Below are 22,426 nucleotides of genomic sequence, written 5' to 3'. Positions count from 1 at the left end.
TAATTAATAATTAAAAAATAATTACACCTGGTAGATATCGATGAGCAGATTAAATATTTTTCGACTAGCAAAAACCCTCAAACTACAAAAGAAACTTGAGAAACATTCGGGAGTGTTCCAAATACCACACAAAAATGTTGAGAGATCTCATCAGTTCGAGGAATCATAAGTTTTTTTGCAACTATGCCTAATGACCAAATCACGTGGGTGGATTTTCTTCGAGAACCACGACCAATCAAGAACCACGACCAATCAAGAACCACTTATTTAATTAAAACGACACCGTATATCCTAAATATCAAACTGCTTTTTTATGTCAAAAGGGCTGGAAATCCGTCCAATAATCACAGTGTACCAGTAAAAGACATCTTCCTGCCCGAAACGCTGCGCGTACTAGTGGCTTTACAAGACTGTAATTACCATTTTATGTATCCTCACATTCCCAATGTACCTTCTTGTATATGCATAAATAAATAAATAAATAAATAAATAAATAATTAAATAAATAAAGGAGGTAAATGTCTGCATTGTAAAAAAAAAACCCTGAATAACCTCTACAATGTAACCAAAAGTCAATAAAGAGTTATATATCAAAATCAAAATTTCTTAAGATTAGAAAATTAAGCAAAAGTTGCAATAAAAATTCAACCCCCACAACTTATAACATCAGACCTGTTCTGTTGGTATATATAACTCGCTCCCTATGCTAACATTTAATGGCCCAGCCAACAAAAAAAATAGTACCCACACAGGAACATCCCTGAAAAAAATAATAATTGTGCGACATAATTAGGCAAAAAAGCATCCTGTTTATTAGATAAAAATGGTAATTTTTTAATACTTTGGGAGTACACTGGAGAGTGAACCTGAGCCTTCCTGTTGCAGAAATAGTGGACTGTATGTTGCAGCGGCGTGGAGCATCATAGAAGGTTTGGTGAGTAATCTGGTGAATCATTCACGTCCACACCCCTAGGAGGTGCTTCTAAGAGAGCAACACACCCTAGGAGGTCCTTCTAAGAGAGCAACACACCCTAGGAGGTGCTTCTAAGAGAGCAACACACCCTAGGAGGTCCTTCTAAGAGAGCAACACATCCTAGGAGGTCCTTATAAGAGAGCAACACACCCTAGGAGGTCCTAAGAGAGCAACACACCCTAGGAGGTGCTTCTAAGAGAGCAACACACCCTAGGAGGTCCTTCTAAGAGAGCAACACACCCTAGGAGGTCCTTCTAAGAGAGCAACACACCCTAGGAGGTGCTTCTAAGAGAGCAACACACCCTAGGAGGTGCTTCTAAGAGAGCAATACAGGAACCAAATGATTCATCAACACAGGGACCCCACACAAGTCATCACCACAGGGACCACACAAGTCATCAACACAGGGACCCACACAACTCATCAACACCACAGGGACTCACACAAGTCATCAACACCACAGGGACCCACACAACTCATCACCACCACAGGAACCACACACTAACTCACACACACACATCTCCCATCACCACACTTGAATCATCATACCACTACACCATATTTACACCATAAATAACCCCCAAACACATGCCTCCGTCACTATAACCCCCATCCATCACCATCCTCGCATATTTGCAAACAATGCAACGCCTCATAATCCCACAAATATGACCTATACGCCACCTCATTTGCCCCTAATATAACCGAAACCACTAACTTGTTATACCCCAATAATCCAACCGGTTGCTCATTATACTCGTATAACCGGACCGGTAGTACATTAGAGTCGCATAATCGAACACAGCCAGATTATTATTCACGTAATTAACGCCACAGCGAGGATAATAAATTGGTGTAATTGGGGAAATTGATAAATTCGTGTTATTCTTCACTCAAAATACCTCAAAGCTTCGTTTTAATAAATTCCTCTCTCGGTGCGTATGGCCCAATCGTTCAGGAATCGAAGGGAATATGAATAACAGATTGTTCATTAAATTTGGATAACAATTTCACTAATTACGAGGATTTTGTGTCGTGTATTATTTGTCTGTCTGTAAAGAACAGATGCGTTTGCATTTGTCGTAATCATAATTGTCTTGAAATATACGTATTGAATGATGGAAATCTGGTCGATTGAGAATGTAAGTGAATAATTAGGAGGAGAAAATGTTATGCCAGAGAATTACTCTGCAATGTCGAACAGCCTTGTTGAACGGACCATCACCAACTAGGCCTCCGGCTGGAGGTAAAATAGGCCCCTAATAATGTTTTGGGGCCTATTCTTGGGCTTGGTTGAAGGGGTCTTTTCTTGGGCTTGGTTAGAAAGGCCGTGGGGACGTCAATTCTCGTAATCATTGGAAAGGAGGGGGGACCCTCGGGAATCGAACTCCAGACCTGTAATTCTTCTCGAACTCTAGAGCATTCTTGGTTGTATGGAGAGCATTCTTGGTTCTGTGAGGAGCATTCTTGGCTCTATGGGGAGCATTCTTGGTTCTGTGGGGAGCATTCTTGGTTCTACGAAGAACATTCTTAATTCTATGGAGAGCATTTTTGGTTCTACGAAGAACATTCTTAATTCTATGGAGAGCATTCTTGGTTCTACGAAGAACATTCTTGATTCTATGGAGATCATTCTTGTTCATTCATCTATAACAATAGTGGCCTTGAATATTGTTCTTGACTCTGTTGGTGGCCTTAGCCATTGTTCTTTAGAACAGTAGCAGTCTTGACTACTGTTCTTTAAAACAAATATGCCTTGACATCTGTTCTAAAACAACAGTACTTGCCGTGAACAAATGTTCTTTGCAACAGCAGAGAACTTGATCACTGTTCTTTCCAACGATTGTGGCTTTGACCCATTGTTCTCTACAGTAATACGAATAACATTAGCAAGATTACATGTCTATACGGAAGCTCCTCCAGGTTAACTGTGAAGATTACAAGCACTTATGAATCACCATGATATCATCTCCTTCATCACCATCATCTCCAGCATCACCATCACCTCATCTCCAGCATCACCATCACCTCCATCACCAGCATCACCATCTTCTCATTTCTTGCCAGGAGCCACACCTTGGCTCTCCTGTCATCTTACCATTTAATTACTCCCTTGTGACGCAGTTAACATTGCCTTGGGGACCGCATGAGTGTCTACTTGTGTGCCAGCCAATAGAAAAGACGAAGGGAGAGAAGGGAATGGGGTAGTGAAGTGGGAGAGAGAGAGAGAGGGGGGAGGGGAGAGGAGGGAGGGACAGGGGTAGCCAGAGCCAGAAATGACTTAAACCGATTGTGTCATTAGACAGGATCCCCTTAAACGACTTTCCTGTAGATTTCGGTCCTTTCCACTTACTTCAATCTTTACTGCACGTTGCGTCTTTGCTTCTATCGTGAGAACTCACTCGTCTTATCCAGCTTCGTCTCCTTCAGAGAGAGAGAGAGAGAGAGAGAGAGAGAGAGAGAGAGAGAGAGAGAGAGAGAGAGAGAGAGAGAGAGAGAGAGAGAGAGAGAGAGAGGAGAGAGAGAAATGCAAAAACTCGAATTCCTTTCAAGAAGACGAATGTACAAGAAGAACTACATCCTAAGAGTCTAAGAATCACCGAGACTTAAACGGAGCGAAAAAGCTAGAAAGTAAAGCTCTTTCCTCTCTCTCTCTCTCTCTCTCTCTCTCTCTCTCTCTCTCTCTCTCTCTCTCTCTCTCTCTCTCTCTCTCTCTCTCTCTCTCTCTCTCTCTCTCTCTCGGACCATCAAAAGTGTACCCGAATCCGGCTGCTCTGGGGAAGACTTCGCCTTGTCAGCCAAATTGTCAAGGTGGGACGTGCCGGGACTTCTTAGAAAGCTCGGAGGCACGACTTACCCTCCGGAGCGGTTGGGCTAGCTTGATTACCGGGGGGATGGAGAAGCCTGACCAGTTTTTGTGATTCCCAAACGCGTCCGTTTCTTGTCTTTCATTCCCTGTGTTTCCTTAATTCGTTCCTCATGTCTCTGTTGCTCCTTGTATCAATCGCCTGTTCCTGCTCTTCCTCGTTCTTCTAGTCAGAATCTGTGGTTTTGTTTTTTTCCTTTTAATCTTCAATTGCTTGGTTATATCGTTCATTATCTCTATCATCCACCTTCTCCTCCTCCTTTTCCTCGTTCGCAGCGTTCGATGTGTCGATACTAAGTCATGTGGTGACGTCACAGCATGAGCACCTGGTGATGTCACAACATAAACATGGGTTCACGTCGCAACATGAACATATGTTGAAGCCACGACAACATGGCAGAGCTCCTAGGCAGAGCCGTCCGTCCCTTAGAGCCTAGAGACAGGTCCTCCTAGAGCCTAGACAGGTCACCCTAGAGTCTAGAGACAGGTCCTCCTAGAGCCTAGACAGGTCACCCTAGAGTCTAGCGACAGGTCCTTCTAGAGTCTAGAGACAGGTCCCCTTAGAGTCTAGAGACAGCTCCCCCTAGAGCCTAGAGGCAGGTCCTCCTAGAGTCTAGAGACAGGCCCCCTTAGAGTCTAGAGACAAGTTCCCCTAGAGCTTAGAAACAGGTCCCCCTAGAGTCTAGAGACAGGTCCCCCTAGAGCATAGAGACAGGTCCCCCTAGAGCTTAGAGACAGGTCCCCTTAGACCCTAGAGACAGGTCCCCCTAGAGTTTAGAAACAGGTCCCCTTAGACCCTAGAGACAGGTCCCCCTACAGCTTAGAAACAGGTCCCCTTAGAGCCTAGAGACGATTGAGGACCTCCAAGATCATAGAGATGAGGTTTCCAAGAGCCTTGAGTTCAGGAATTCCAAACCTTTAGGGTTTCATGCAACCCTCGAAATATTTTCTCAAATCTCAGAGAAGCCCAACATGGCTGACATTGGGTTCTCGTGGATCCCCTACTTGGCTGATATTGGGTTCTTGAGTACATCTGAAATTAGGACCCTTGGTCTTTCGATTGTGTACTGATTACCCTAACTTGTTGCATCACAGACTCTGAAATCCGGAAGTGTCTTCTATAAGTCTGGAAGTGTCTCCCGAAGTCTAAGTTTCCCCCGGAAGTTCGAAAGTTCTCTGGAAATGTCTTCATAGGTCCGGAAGCCTCCACCGGCAACATCTCCAACAGGTATATATAATGTCTACATAAATATATTAAAACTTTTGTTTAAACATGGGGCCTCGTAGCCTGGTGGATAGCGCGCAGGACTCGTAATTCTGCGGCGCGGGTTCGATTCCCGCACGAGGCAGAAACAAATGGGCAAAGTTTCTTTCACCCTATGCCCCTGTTACCTAGCAGTAAAATAGGTACCTGGGTGTTAGTCAGCTGTCACGGGCTGCTTCCTGGGGGTGGAGGCCTGGTCGAGGACCGGGCCGCGGGGACACTAAAAAGCCCCGAAATCATCTCAAGATAACCTCAAGATAACACTCAACTACTATTCCTGCCCTTCTTTTTTTGGGGGGAGGGATGTCCCCCCTTCGCTTTCCTTTCATTTCCCCTCTTCTAAGTCCCCCTCCTTTTTCATTTTCCCATTTTCCCTATCACTTTTCCGGCCATTTTTGTCATCCTCCCCCCTTCCACCACCCCCCTTCCCATAGGATCAATCTCTCGCTTCTGATGTAATCCTTCTGATGTAATCCTTCTGATGTAATCCTTCTGATGTAATCCGCTAAAGACGCTTAGTCCTGTGCTTTCCCTTCCCATCAACTGATCATCCACTCATCATCATCCCTCTTCCACACTCCCCCCTTCCCAGCCCTGACCCACCCACCCCTTCCATATCCCCTTCCCCCCCTTTTCCCCACAGCACACTAGCACCATCATAATCCTCTCTCCATCACCAGTTTCTCCATCAATCTTCTCTCCCTCAAAACCCTCCTTTTTATCTTTGTCAGTCCAACTCTATCATTACTAACCATCGTTTTCAGATCTTTACTAACCCTATTCTTGCTGGCTAGGCCACCACCACCACCACTACCACCACCACTACCACCACCACCACCACCACCTCTTCCATTACGGATTGATGGCTATCTATCACCCTTCAACCACCGTCCCCTCTACCATCCTCAGCAATCCATCATACTTCAAGCACCGTCTCCTCTGATTGAGCTCCTTCAGGCTCTTCTCTTTATTTCTCTTCTTAAGACGTTTCGTTTGAGTATAATCACATTAGATTGTGATTTATAATCACTTTTGTTCATTTTCACTACCGCTTGCAATTTCGATTCAACGTCAGTAATGAACTTGTGTTCATTTAAATGCATGAACTTTTAGAGAACAGGCATTCATTATTGCTGGGTTTTCATTTCTTTCATTCGTCTTTCGTCTATATCTGTTCCATTTCATTTCATATATTATTTTTTATTCAGTTCCTTCTCTCTTTCTCTCTTCCATAACTTCTCCCTCATTTCGTCATCAAAGTTTTGGTTGGGAAAGCAACATCGAGTCCGTTCAAGAAATTGCAAATGTCAACGATTACTTAAATTGCTGCTAAAAAAAAGAAAAACTTTTGCGTTCTCTTTGAGTTCTTATTAAACAAAAATATTTCTGGAGCTCTAAAATATTAATCAAATTTGCTAGGAATTTTGCTCTCACCTTTGGAAAAATGTTCTTTTAATAATTTGGATTTATGAAATTGATTGATGCAATTTAGGGAAAAGATTGCTTGACTGACCTGTGTATTTGACCTCACATGAGAGCTACAGACGTTGACCTTCTCTTGTGGTGTTGCTTCCTTTTGTCTCTCTCTAAATGTAACCTGCATAGCTCTTTTTCTCAAGAGCCCAAGAGCTGAATCTCCACTCTTCGAATAGGATTTTGCAATTCATTGCAAAATCGCAAAGCAAAGCAAAGCACAAATATATATCGCTTTCAAATCGCTTTCGCAAAGCACTTGGGCTGGACTGTAGAGCGACGCGGTCTCGCTTCATGCAGGTCGGCGTTCAATCCCCGACCGTCCACAAGTGGTTGGACACCATTCCTTTCAACCCCCGTCCCATCCCAAAATCTTACCCTAAACCCCCCTTTCAAGTTCTATATAGTCGTACTGGCTTGGCGCTTTCCCTCTCTGATAATGCCCTCCTATCTCAAATCAAGATTCTTTCACTAGATCAAGAAAATTAGCTGTATCCTAATTCCACTCTTGTGTAAACAGCTTGTTTAATGGTCTTCCACTTAATGAGTGATACATAGTCTGTCCAAGCTGGCTCCTTCTTTTGCCAATTACTTCCACCCAATACTTTCTCCAACATCTTAGATAATTTGTCTTTCAAGAATCGTATATAAAACATTATTTTTAAAACATCGACGAATTGGTTTGCTTCTTCTTAAGATATATGAGCTGCTGAGTGTTTAATTGATCTTCTCTATTGACTAATTATATAAAAAAAGGAAAAAGAGAGATATGGGAGGCGAAGGCGTTTCATTGAGTGATTAATATGGCCGACACTACGGGCTCGCCATAGCCCGTGCTACTTGGAACATTTTGTTCCAAGTAGCGAATCTTAAACAACAACAATATGCCCGACAAATAATTATGTTATTGTAGAACTGTTTGTGTTATCGTTTGTTCTTACGGTGCCAACATTATATATCTACAATGTTCATCTATTAATTCATTTCAAGAAATTTATTAATTCATTATTTCTCAATATGCCACAATATATTCTATCCTTTCTTCTCTGTTCCTTTCTCCTCTCACTCAAGGTCTCTTGCTATCTTCGTCTACGCTGGTCTTGTATCTTCATCTTAATTTCTGCATTGTTCTCCCTTCTTGCAAGATGCTTTTTATCCGTCTTCCTGTCATCTTTCATGTCTCTTCCAGGTGTTATTTATTGAAACATTGTCCCTGTGCAACTCAATATCTTGTTCTTGCTCTCTCTCTCTCTCTCTCTCTCTCTCTCTCTCTCTCTCTCTCTCTCTCTCTCTCTCTCTCTCTCTCTCTCTCTCGCATTAACATTACATTCTTTTGATCATTTCAAACTCTCCCAATTCCTTCCTCCCCATTTTCATACTCCCTCCTTCTCTCCTTCCCAATCTCCCTCCCTTCCCACCGTCACACACCCTCCCACAGAGACAGTCTACAAAACCCATCAGTCACCCTACAAAGTATACTGAGACTGGCCCTAGACGTTTGGTCTAAACATTTGGACACTCAATCATATTTAATCAACCCGTTCTCGCAAATTTAATAAGTCAATATTGACTTATTAAATATGTGCATAGGTGACATACTTAACATAATAGTTTCCCTTGAAAAGCTTCATAGAAAACACCGACCTTACCTAACCTACTTAGTATGTTAAGATAAGCATCTTATTGCTTCGTAATTACAATTATTACCTAACCTATACCTATAATAGGTTAAGTAGCAATTGTAATTACGAAGCTATGAGATGCTTATTTTAACATACTAAGTAGGTTAGGTAAGGTCGGTGTTTTCTATGAAGCTTTTCAAGGGAAACTATTATGTTTAGTATGTCACCTATGCACGCAACTAATAAGTCAATATTGACTTATTAAATTTGCGAGAACGGGTTGATTTAATAGATAGATACGTTATTATATTTTTTAGTTAGGCCTAGGAATATTTGGTTATGTGTTTAGGCTATGTTAGCAATTATTTGTATTTTCAGTACCTGTTGAGAACCACGTAGGCAGGTGGGATTCGAACAGACGACGAAATCAAATCACGGTTCCCGAAACGTATGATCACTTGTGAGTCGTCTTAACTCAAGTTTCTTACTCATAAAGAGTTTCGCAATTGGATTATCATTAATTTGGCCATTGTTTATGAGGGAACTTTTTCAGTGTCAGAGTAGTTAACGGATGGAATGCATTAGGCAGTGATGTGGTGGAGGCTGACTCCATACACAGTTTCAAGTGTAGATATGATAGAGCCCAGTTGGCTCAGGAACCTGTACACCTGTTGATTGACAGTTGAGAGGCGGGACCAAAGAGCCAAAGCTCAACCCCCGCAAGCACAAATCAGTGAGTACAAATAGGTGAGTACACACACACACACACACACACACACACACACACACACACATACACACACACACACACACACACACACACACACACACACACACACACATACACACACACATACACACATACACACACACACACACATACACACACACATACACACATACACACACACACACACACACACACACACACACACACACACACACACACACACACACACACACACCCACACACACACACACCCCCCCCCCCCACACACACACACACACACACACACACACACACACACACACACACACACACACACACACACACACACACACACACTATTCCCAAGACCCAGCAATGGGCCTGGCTCTGGGGCAGTCAATGTGATTTGCAAAGCTCCCCTTATATTCAAATTAGTGATCATTATATAAACAATGTGATCAGGGGGAGGCCTAACCACACGATAATTGACTTAACCAACACCACACAACCACTGATAACTGGGAGGGAGGACCAGGGAGGCAAGGGAGAAGCTGTAAATAAAGGAGAAGTAAGTGCATTGAGAAAAAAAGGAAGGAAGATGGAAATAAAGATGGATGGAAAGTGTGAGAAAAAAAATAAAAGAAGATAGATAAAGACAAAATTCAAATAAAGAACAGAATTCAAAGGACATGATGCTAATAAAAAAAGAGGCCTGATAAGGATAAATGATAAAATCTTTTTTGGCCATTATTGAATAACTCCGTTATCTGTTGCCCAAACGTCTCGGCATTACGTCCAAAAGTCACATCATCCGGAGACCAATGTCCACTCTCCGATGTTTCCCTCTCCACCAATGGCGCTGGAACATCAGATGTCCCACGAAGTCCCTGTGTCTGGAACAAAGTTCCAAGTAGCACGGGCTATGGTGAGCCCGTAGTGCCTTCCCCCCTGTGTCCGTTCACATATTCAGTGCCTACAGTGCCTGCTTTGTGTGGCAGTCCAATGTCCGCTACGAAGGGGGTCCAGTGCGGGCCTTTCCGGTTACAAAGCGGGTATCCGGTTTCGCATTCGAGTCCAACTTGGGGTCCGGCTAATGCATATTCATCGCCTCTTTGTTAGTGCGAGAGGTGACGAAGAGGGTGGAACAGGAATAATCAAGAGAGCGAGTAAAGGAAAGGGGGAATTGAGAATGGAAGACAACGCAATAATTGGGGAAATTGGACCCCAATGAGGAGAAGGCAGAGGAGGAGGAGGAGAAGAAAGAGAGGGATGAAATCATGGGAAAGGAAGAGACAAGAAAATATGGTAAAAATAATGAAAGGGTAGACGAGAACCATTGACAATGGAAGAGAGTGGAGATGGAAGGGGGACGCGAAAATTGGGATAGTGAGTGAGTGAGTTATCAGGGGGGGAAAGCGCCAAGCCATTACGACTATATGTAGCGCTGGAAAGGGATCAGGATAAGGATTTGGGATGGAACGGGGGGGGTGGATAGGAATAGTGCCCAACCACTTGTGGACGGTCGAGGATTGAACGCCGACCTGCATGAAGCGCGACCGTCGCTCTACCGTCCACCCCAACTCTTCAGCTAAGGAGACGGTGAAGAACTGAACTTCAGGGTGAATTAAAACAAAAAAGATGTCAACTGATTTAGAAACTGTTCAGTAGTACCTTCCGTTTACAGCGACCAACTACCACAACGATAACCGGTGATTACTAACCAGGACCAGGGTTCATTAAGCATTTAAGGCCAGCACTGACGAAGCCTGTGCATCTTTCCTCAATTATGGCTGACATTTTAACATTTTTCTAAACAGTTAAGGAGCTCCGAAAGAGCTTTGTTTTCCTTTGCTTTGTCAAGTTTCCCAGCTCGTAAACTGTTTAATATATGTAAACAAAGCTCGTAAACTGTTTAATATATGTAAACAAAGCTCGTAAACTGTTTAATATATGTAAACAAAGCTCGTAAACTGTTTAATATATGTAAACAAAGCTCGTAAACTGTTTAATATATGTAAACAAAGCTCGTAAACTGTTTAATATATGTAAACAAAGCTCGTAAACTGTTTAATATATGTAAACAAAGCTCGTAAACTGTTTAATATATGTAAACAAAGCTCGTAAACTGTTTAATATATGTAAACAAAGCTCGTAAACTGTTTAATATATGTAAACAAAGCTCGTAAACTGTTTAATATATGTAAACAAAGCTCGTAAACTGTTTAATATATGTAAACAAAGCTCGTAAACTGTTTAATATATGTAAACAAAGCTCGTAAACTGTTTAATATATGTAAACAAAGCTCGTAAACTGTTTAATATATGTAAACAAAGCTCGTAAACTGTTTAATATATGTAAACAAAGCTCGTAAACTGTTTAATATATGTAAACAAAGCTCGTAAACTGTTTAATATATGTAAACAAAGCTCGTAAACTGTTTAATATATGTAAACAAAGCTCGTAAACTGTTTAATATATGTAAACAAAGCTCGTAAACTGTTTAATATATGTAAACAAAGCCATCATGATTGAAGAATCTTGATGAATTCTGGTCTTATAAAAAATTCTGCGTTGTATTCCTGAAACAAATATATCTCACTAGAAAAACTGTTAACTTATACAACTGGAAATTGTCATCAAACGTCATAATTCTCTCAATTCACACCAAAGGAATTTATAAATCCCTCACAATTATAAAAATAAATTTATTACAAATAAATATACTAATTACAGTCGTTTAAAAAACGGTTTCGTCATATATATCGAATATTTAGCGTCGTAAGGGATTACAATATATATATATATATATATATATATATATATATATATATATATATATATATATATATATATATATATATATATATATATATATATATATATATAACTGAAAACTCACAACCCAGAAGTGACTCGAACCCATACTGCCAGGAGCAACGCAACTGGTGTGTACAGGACACCTTAATCCACTCAACCATCACGACCGGTCATAAGGAGATGATAGCCGAAGCTATTTGAACCACCCCCCGCCGGCACTCGGAGGTGTCCTGTACACACCAGTTGTGTATAGGACAGTCGACTAAGGTGTCCTGTACCATGAGCTATGGGAAGGGAAAGCTAACAGGAAAGCCTAAACAAATCCACAAGGGCCGTGACGAGGATTCGAACCTTCGTCCGCGAGCATCCCAGACACTGCCTTAATCGACTCGCTCCTGGACACAGGTTCGAATCCTCGTCACGGCCCTTGTGGGGATTTGCTCATTTGATGCATTACGTTAGTGTGGGATCTGTGTTTGTGAGGAACGCCTGTTAACAGGAGTCAGCAGTTGCTTGTTCCTGTGTAAACAACATATGTAAACAAATAAAAGAGCATGTGAGAGAAAACGGGTGTGTGAAGATTTAAGGGGTAACTGCAGGATCCCTTCCTCCCCTTCCCCACCTCATCAATCACTCCCAGTGAATGCGTCTTTTCAGCTGTGATGTTCACGCTGATATAAATTCTTCGCGACGTATCAAAGTGCCAAAGTTTCGCCTCTAATGATGAAGGAGCTGTGGAGGAGGCGCACTATTCGCCTCGGTGTTCGCTGATTTTGATGGATGCCAGATAATGACGTCTTGGGAATCCGGATTGCTGTTTAGGTTCGCGTAAACATCAATAAGATACAGCGGATATTTCAAGCGTGTTCAGTCAGCTGTTAGAATTAACGACCCGGGTTCGTACCCCCGGAGGAAAATAGGACGATTGGGCAACGTTCCTCTGGCCGTCTAGGTGGACCTAGCAGTAATTAAAGACAAGGAGGCCAGATTCATGAAGCAGTTACGCAAGCACTTACGAACCTGTACATCTTTTCTCAATCTTTGGCGGCTTTGTTTACAATTATTAAACAGTTTATGAGCTGCGAAGCACCAGGAGGCTGTTTATAACAATAACAACAGTTGATTGGTAAGTTTTCATGCTTGTAAACTGTTTAATAAATGTAACCAAAGCCGTCAAAGATTGAGGAAAGATGTACACGTTCGTAAGTGCTTGCGTAACTGCTTCGTGAATCTGGCCTCAGGTTGTAAAATGGATGTTAGATCGTGTTCTGAGGGAAACCAAAGCTGAGCTGCCTAACTGGTTCCAGTTCTTTGTCCGAAAACTCAATACAAACGAAATTTATATAACTATTTATATCTACCTATATATATATATATATATATATATATATATATATATATATATATATATATATATATATATATATATATATATATATATATATATATGTCGTACCTAGTAGCCAGAACGCACTTCTCAACCTACTATGCAAGGCCCGATTTGCCTAATAAGCCAAGTTTTCATGAATTAATTGTTTTTCGACTACCTAATCTACCTAACCTAACCTAACCTAACTTTTTCGGCTACCTAGCCTAACCTAAACTATAAAGATAGGTTAGGTTAGGTTAGGTAGGGTTGGTTAGGTTCGGTCATATATCTACGTTAATTTTAACTCCAATAAAAAAAAATTGATCTCATACATAATGAAATGGGTTGCTTTATCATTTCATAAGAAAAAAATTAGAGAAAATATATTAATTCAGGAAAACTTGGCTTATTAGACAAATCGGGCCTTGCATAGTAGGCTGAGAAGTGCGTTCTGGCTACTAGGTACGATATATATATATATATATATATATATATATATATATATATATATATATATATATATATATATATATATATATATATATATATGTATATATATATATATCCGCAAGCACTGCCCACCACCTCTCCCAACACCCAACAGCAGCACAATTCACCACAAAAGCAGACACCAGCAGACACCAATAATTCTCTCCAGGTTGACAGCCCTCCACCACCACGAGCACGCAGACAGCATGCAGCGAGCCCTCCCCTAACAACAGCAGACACCCCTAAGTACCTCCTCCATACATCATTCCGAGACTGCATACATCAACTGCACGCTCTCCGGAATTGATTACATCCTTTGCGAGCGAAATTGAACGGCTTGGTGAGTATTGGCAAAGTGATTAAACGCTTCGAATGTTACACCATTCGTCTGTAGATTCATAGAGTCTAGCGTCCATTGGCCTAGACAACACACACACAACTCTATTGTGGCCAATGAGGACGATTTGAGGAGTTTGAGGTGGTAGAGGTATTAGCATAGCACGATAATGAGACAGTAGGCTTGCTTAATGATGCAATTATCGCTAAGCCAGTGAGACAATGTATCGCTTGGAAAGGGTATGAGGATAAGGAGTTGGGATATGAGGAGATGGAGCTGGGATATGAGGAGATGGAGCTGGGATATGATGAGATGGAGCTGGGATATGATGAGATGGAGCTGGGATATGAGGAGATGGAGCTGGGATATGAGGAGATGGAGCTGGGATATGAGGAGATGGAGCTAGGATATGAGGAGATGGGGCTGGGATATGAGGATAAGGAGCTGGAGTATAAGGACAAGGAGCTGGGAGATGAGGATAAGGAGCTGGGAGATGAGGATAAGGAGCTGGGATATGAGGATAAGGAGCTGGAATAAGAGGACAAGGAGCTGGGATATGAGGAGATGGAGCTGGGATATGAGGAGATGGAGCTGGGATATGAGGAGATGGAGCTGGGATATGAGGAGATGCAGCTGGAGGGATATGAGTAAAGGGATTAAAGGATTCAGCTGTACCGACCATTCCACTGGGATGGAAGGGGTGTCTAGGGTGTAAAAGTTGATGGTAATACTGTGGAAGGTGGATGAGAGCCGACGATTAGTTAGGTGAGAAGACATAGCGGAGCGAACACCTGTAGCGTGCTGGAGATATTGTCGAGAATTAGTTTATAGACATTGGAATATAACGCAAATGGGAATGGAAGGGGCTTTAGAGAGAGAGAGAGAGAGAGAGAGAGAGAGAGAGAGAGAGAGAGAGAGAGAGAGAGAGAGAGAGAGAGAGAGAGAGAGACCTAGACAAAAAGGGGATAATGGATTAATTTTATTATATATTGCATAACAATTGTTTTAAATTACACAGTACGTTGGAAATTGATTAATGGGTGTTATTAATGGGTCGCCTACATCTCAGCTGAGAATGGACGAGTAATGGCAGCCACACACACACACACACACCCACACACACACACTCACTCACACACACACACACACACACACACACACACACTCACTCACACACACACACACACACACACTCACTCACACACACACACACACACACACACACACACTCACACACACACACACACACACATTAGATATTAGACAGAACTTTTTTAGTGTCAGAGTGGTTGACAAATGGAATGCATTAGGAAGTGATGTGGTGGAGGCTGACTCCATACACAGTTTCAAGTGTAGATATGATAGAGCCCAATAGGCTCAGGAATCTGTACACCTGTTGATTGACGGTTGAGAGGCGGGACCAAAGAGCCAGAGCTCAACCCCCGCAAATACAACTAGGTGAGTACACACACTCACACACACACACACACACACACACACACACACACACACACACACACACACACACACACACACACACACACACACACACGAGTAAGCGCATGACAAATGTAGACTCTACCCTTCGTGCAGATCGACGTTCGATACCCGATGGTCCAAGCATTTGGGCACAGTTCCTTCCATTCGTCCTATCCCAGCTTCTTGTCCGTGTATGCAAATTATATTCCGTCATACTAACCGAATGCTTTCTCAAGATAATTATGTGAACTTAAACCTTATTGGCAGGTTAATTAGTGTTCTTACCTGATAGCTGTCAGGTCAGACGAGCCTCGTTGCTGCCACCATTGTCATTCGGAGTTTAGGTCTGTACTTTCTGAACTGTGGACTCCAAGATGTGGGGCGTCATACTCTAGTACTGGTCTCACGTACGTGGTGCACAGCGAGTGGGTGCAATTAGGGGGAAAACGCCAGTCATTACGACTATATAGCAATTGGAAGGGGTCAGAATAAGGATTTGAGATTGGACGGGGGGATGGAATGGTTCCCGACCACTTGTGAGACGGTCGGGGATTGAACGCCGACCTGCATGAAGCGAGACCGTCGCTCTACCGTCCAGCCCAAGTGTTGAGATCATGGTGAACCACTCTCAGGTTCTTTTCTGTAGTCATTAACGGGAGATCATTTTCCATATGCTTCGTCTTGTCACCTGTTGGTATCACCATCACCTTGCACTTGACGATGTTAAACTCCAGTAGCCACTTCTCTACGCCATTCTACAGCATGAAAAAGTGTTTTTTTTGTGTGTGAGTACTCACCTATAGTTACTTCCGTAGTTGTGCTTGCGGGGGTTGAGCTTTGGCACTTTGGTCCCGCCTCATAACCGACTGTATTCACCTAGTTGTATTCACCTAGTTGTGTTTGCGGCCGCTTTGTTCTTTCGGCCTGCCTCTCAACCGTCAATCAACTGTTTGCTAACTACTTTTTTCTCCACACCACACACACACACACACCCTAGGAAGCAGCCCGTGACAGCTGACTAACTCCAAGGTACCTATTTACTGCTAGATAACAGGGGCATTCAGGGTGAAAGAAACTTTCCCCATTTGTTTCTGTTTCTGTTATTAAAACCAGAAATAAACCACGAATAAAATATTAAAAAAATCGATTTAAATCAATATTATTTTTACTATGAAGTAATGCTGGAAATATTGAGGGGATACTCATCATTCATGAGTATTCACTCATCATTCATGAGTATTCAGGGCTATTCATCACCATATATTCATATATATATTCATTGTTCCAAAGACTCTCTCTATCTCCCCCAAACGCTAATTGTGTCTGAATCACGTGTATTTGGCGTCCTCTAAAGTTAGCGTCCGGTGATGACTTATTAATCACCCGCTAAATTAATACCCTGGGAAGGGAAGAGGGGGGGGGAAGGGGAGGGGTGCCAGTGGTTTGTTGACTCTCTCTCTCTCTCTCTCTCTCCCTCTCTCTCTCTCTCTCTCTCTCTCTCTCTCTCTCTCTCTCTCTCTCTCTCTCTCTCTCTCTCTCTCTCTCTCTCTCTCTCTCTCTCTCTCTCTCTCTCTCTATTACCTTATTCCGTCTCCATAATTGTCGCTCTTTCATTCATATTCTTTATTCCCTTAATTCTCACATTCTAATTATATCCCATTTACAGCATTCACACTCTTAAGAACAGCTGTCACACTCTTAAGAACAGCTGTCACACTCTTAAGAACAGCTGTTACACTCTTAAGAACAGCTGTCACACTCTTAAGAACAGCTGTCACACCCTTAAGAACAGCTGTAACACTCTTAAAAACAACTGTCACACTCTTAAGAACAGCTGTCACACTCTTAAAAACAGCTGTCACTCTTAAGAACAGCTGTTACACTCTTAAGAACAACTGTTACACTCTTAAGAACAGCTGTTACACTCTTAAGAACAGCTGTTACACTCTTAAGAACAGCTGTAACACTCTTAATAACAGCTGTTACACTCTTAAGAACAGCTGTCACACTCTTAAGAACAGCTGTAACACTCTTAATAACAGCTGTTACACTCTTAAGAACAGCTGTTACACTCTTAAGAACATAAGAACAGCTGTAAATACACCAAGAATCATTGCCAGGCCTGAACGATGCTTGAGACTAAGATAATCTTAGTGAATACTCGGTAAACCAGTATTCGGTAAACTGTTTAGTGGTCTTAACAGCTCCCCCCCCCCCCCTCCCGACCTGGTAGAGCGAGGGTCTCGCTTCATGCGGGTCGGCGTTCAATCCCCGATTGTCACACTCAGGTGGTTGGGCACCATTCCTTTCCCTCCGTCCCATCCCAAATCCTTATCCTGACCCCTTCCTAGTGCTATGTAGTCGCGATGGCTTGGCGCTTTCTCCTGATAGTTCCTTTTTAATTAATTTTTAATTATTTTTTTGTTAATTTTAATTTAGGTAATTATTTTACCCACAGAAGAACGGCAATCTCTTCTTCTACAAGTCATGTGGACAATCAGTTTGTTTGTGAGTTTAAAGGGATTTTAGTTCGATAAAACTGTTGTGGTATGCGTTTTGTGTGACGGATGTTGAATGGCATATGGCCTTGTTGGGCGGAGTCTAGCTGAAGAAGGAAATAATCGATCAGGAGAAAGCGCTAAGCCATTACGAGTCTATGTAGCATTTGGGATGGGATTGGGGGAAAGGAATGGTTCCCAACCTGTCGGGGGATTGAACGTCGACCTGCTAGAAGCGAGACCGTCGTTCTACCGTCCTGGGGCCAGATTCACGAAAATACTTACGCAAATACTTACAAACGTGTACATCTTTCCTCAATCTTTGACGGCTTTGGTTACATTTATTAAACAGTTTACAAGCATGAAAACTTGCCAATCAACTGTTGTTATTGTTATAAACAGCCTCCTGGTGCTTCGGAGCTCATTAACTGTTTAATAATTGGAAACAAAGCCGCCAAAGATTGAGAAAAGATGTACAGGTTCGTAAGTGCTTGCGTAAGTACTTTCGTGAATCTGGCCCCAGCCCAAGTGGTTGGGCAGAGAGAGAGAGAGAGAGAGAGAGAGTGTTTTCCCAACCGGTTGGGCATGACAGCCATTTAAGAGGAGCAAAGTTCCTTGCTTCTCCATTAGATGACTCTCCCTATCAAACAGTGTTCTACTCTCCTATAAACTCTCCTATAAACTCTCCTATAAACTCTCTTTATATATAAATCTCTATAAATTACTCTCCTATAAACACCTGCAGTGTCCCCCCCCCCCTCCACCCCCACCCCCCCACCCCCCTCACTAATAACCCGGCTATTCAAATCAAGCAATTTATATTCAGCGAGTGATTCAATTAATGACTTAATTCCCCCAAAATATCGAACTGATTTCACATGAAAGAATGAAGTACGAATTTATTTTTTCCCCCAGTTGTTTCAAAGGATTCATACACACGGATCTTGTGTCATGTAGGAAAAACAAAATAGAGGGAAGAGTTTGTTGACAATATTTTGGAGATTGTGTATCTGTTTGTTCTCAGTATGGATTGTGTATCTGTTTGTTCTCAGTATGGATTGTGTATCTGTTTGTTCTCAGTATGGATTGTGTATCTGTTTGTTCTCAGTATGGATTGTGTATCTGATTGTTCTCCGTATGGATTGTGTATCTGTTTGTTCTCAGTATGGATTGTGTATCTGTTTGTTCTCAGTATGGATTGTGTATCTGTTTGTTCTCAGTATGGATTGTGTATCTGATTGTTCTCAGTATGGATTGAGTATCTGTTTGTTCTCAGTATGGATTGTGTATCTGATTGTTCTCAGTATGGATTGAGTATCTGTTTGTTCCTAATATGGATTGTGTATCTGATTGTTCCTAATATGGATTGTGTATCTGTTTGTTCCTAATATGGATTGTGTATCTGATTGTTCCTAATATGGATTGTGTATCTGTTTGTTCTCAGTATGGATTGTGTATCTGATTGTTCTCAGTATGGATTGTGTATCTGATTGTTCTTAGTATGGAATGTGTATTTGTGTCTGTTTTTAGTGTGAAGTGTGTGTATGTGTCTGTTTTTGTATGGTGTGTGTGTGTGTGTGTGTGTGTGTGTGTGTGTGTGTGTGTGTGTGTGTGTGTGTGTGTGTGTGTGTGTAATTACCTAAGTGTAATTACCTAAGTGTAATTACCTAAGTGTAGTTACAGGATGAGAGCTACGCTCGTGGTGTCCCGTCTTCCCAGCACTCTTTGTCATATAACGCTTTGAAACTACTGACTACTAGTGTGTGTGTGTGTATGTGTAGATATGTATGCCTGTTCTTAGTACAAATAATGTACATATATCTATGTTGAGTATGAAGTGTGTATGAATGTCACAGTATGGTTATAGGATGTAAGGAACAATTCATATAAATATTATTATTTGTTCTAGTTTTGTTCCAATTGTTCCATATTGCATATAAATGCAATATAGAACAATTGGAGGTAAACAAATTGATTTACAATTTGCACTCTATATATTCTGCCAATGCTGAGCACATGAATGTACTCACCTAAGTGTGTTTGTTGGGACGAGCTCGGCTCCTGGGACCCACCTTTTAAATATTTTGATTATAATGTAATTACTCGGTTCCCATATTTGTTTTAAAATTAAATTTGTATTACAAATTGAGTGTTATGTTAGCTTCAATTACTTTTTTCGAGTGCGTTTGTGTGTGTGTGTGTTTGTGTGTGTGTGTGTGTGTGTGTGTGTGTGTGTGTGTGTGTGTGTGTGTGTGTGTGTATTCACCTAGTTGTGCTTGCTGAGGTTGGGCTCTAGCTCTTTCGGCCCGGCTCGCAACTGTCAATCATATAGTTGAGCATATAAGAAACGAATATAATCTTCAAGGAACATATACTCTATTCTCACAACCAGACCATCACCAGAGAAATCTTAACAAACAGCACAGAAATCATTGATAGATACAGCGATAGCAGGCGGCTTGACATCTGCGAGGCACTACACATCAAAAAGTCAACACCAGCAATCAACAGCCAATTAATGCACAACTATATTCTACCCACTTCAAGACCCCGAACCAATATGGAAGCAGCAAGAGGAAGTATGGGCCAATAGACCTGCAGTTACTTCCATTCATATGTTCTCTTATCCAATTTATACCCATTGTTTCGTGTTCTGTCTTGTGTTTGTCACATCAACCAAAACTTTTGTACCATATCACCTCATCCAATAGAGTATAAGCATGAAGAATTTGTGTGTAAATTGTCTTTGAAAATGTAATACGAATTACGAAACGCGTTCAGGCGTCAGACAATTAAAAAATGAATTTTGGAGAATTGATATTTCCATTACACACCGACAGTGAAGAAAAACGTAAGAAATATTGAGAAAAATCTTGTCAGAATTATTAATCTTACCTTTTCGGTCATATTCAACAACATATGTTTACAAGAAAGACTGCTACCAATATATATATATATATATATATATATATATATATATATATATATATATATATATATATATATATATATATATATATATATATATATATATATATATATATATAGGCTTTAATAATTATTGCATCTGCGTGTCATTTACCGTGATAAAAAGTTTAATGCTGGCATGAAAGACAGTTGATTGTAATGGCTGTCGTTATTCTGTACATATTAACTCGTAATTATTATGGATGTGGTGCTATCAAAAATTACTCCTCACATTATGATCATATTTAAATATATTTAACACGCTATAGTGTCAGATCCACCAGCTTATGATGCTCGGATGTTTTCCGCCTGCACATCTCTCTCTGTGTTGCGGTGGTGTGGCTCGGTGATGTGGTCATACCTTCTGTGTGTGGCCACACACTCTGTCTGTCTGTCTGTCTCTTTCTCTCTCTCTCTCTCTCTCTCTCTCTCTCTCTCTCTCTCTCTCTCTCTCTCTCTCTCTCTACTTCTTTATTGCCATCAAACTTAGACCCAACTGAGTCACAGGGAAAGTTTGTGCGGTGTTTGTGTCGATGAAAAGCGAGGAAAATCTTGTTTACACCAATCAGCTGTTTTAAAGTTCCCACCGGCTGCAGAAAACGTGTTTACCGCTTGGGCCCCCACCCCCCCCCCCCTCCCCACCCCCCACCCCCACCCCCCTCACCCCCACCACCACCCACCCCACTACCCCCACCCCCCTACCCACATGATTTAGCGAAAACAATATTTTTTTTTAAAGTGTAAAGTCTTTGGTTAAGTGTAAAGTTTTTTAAAGTCTATGTTTGTGAGAGGTTTTGAATAAAAGGGTTTAATATTGATCATTTTCGTTATCAATACGATTATTTTAAATATATTATTACATTTTTGGGGGGTTCGTGTTGTTGTAATTATCAACAAATCAGTAGTTATTTAATGTTTATATAAACTACAAGGGTATCCAGGTACATATTTACCGAGAGGTATGTGAATCTTCTCATTATATATGCATTGAGAAGTGGTCCCATATAATGTCCTATATACTGGGTATATATGTATATACACTGAGAGTTAACTATAGAAATAGCCTATATGATCCAGATTAAATTGTACCTGCTAATTGGGCAATTAGTTATTAAGGCTTACTGATAACCTTCTGCTTTTGAAAGGCCTAAAGTCCAATTCACTGCAATATGTATACTGAGAAGTGTATCCTGCAGTATGGTGTATAAACTGTATTTTATATCCTGCAGCAATTAAGCTAATATAAAGGGCAGACATATTTGTCCAGATGTATGTGAAACATGGCCCTATTTCTCCCTATGTGAAAAATATATGCGAATGAAAAATATGAAAGTATGAAAAATATTAAGAAAATATGAAAATTACGAAAAATGTATATATATCTTTATGACAGTTCCCGATGTGATAGTTTCAAAGTAGGTTCTCATGAAATAAATGAGTCTCTAGGAGCAGGCTTCAGATGAGCTGAGGTAGGATAACAGCTCTTGCTTGCAGTTTCACTATGTACGTCGTTTGACCGTCTTTATGAACCCTAGTCTTAGTTAAAAACAAAAAAATGATAA

The sequence above is a fragment of the Procambarus clarkii genome, chromosome 54 (genome assembly GCF_040958095.1).
Source record: "Procambarus clarkii isolate CNS0578487 chromosome 54, FALCON_Pclarkii_2.0, whole genome shotgun sequence".
Lineage (NCBI taxonomy): Eukaryota > Metazoa > Arthropoda > Malacostraca > Decapoda > Cambaridae > Procambarus > Procambarus clarkii.
Note: the sequence above shows the minus strand (reverse complement) of the source record.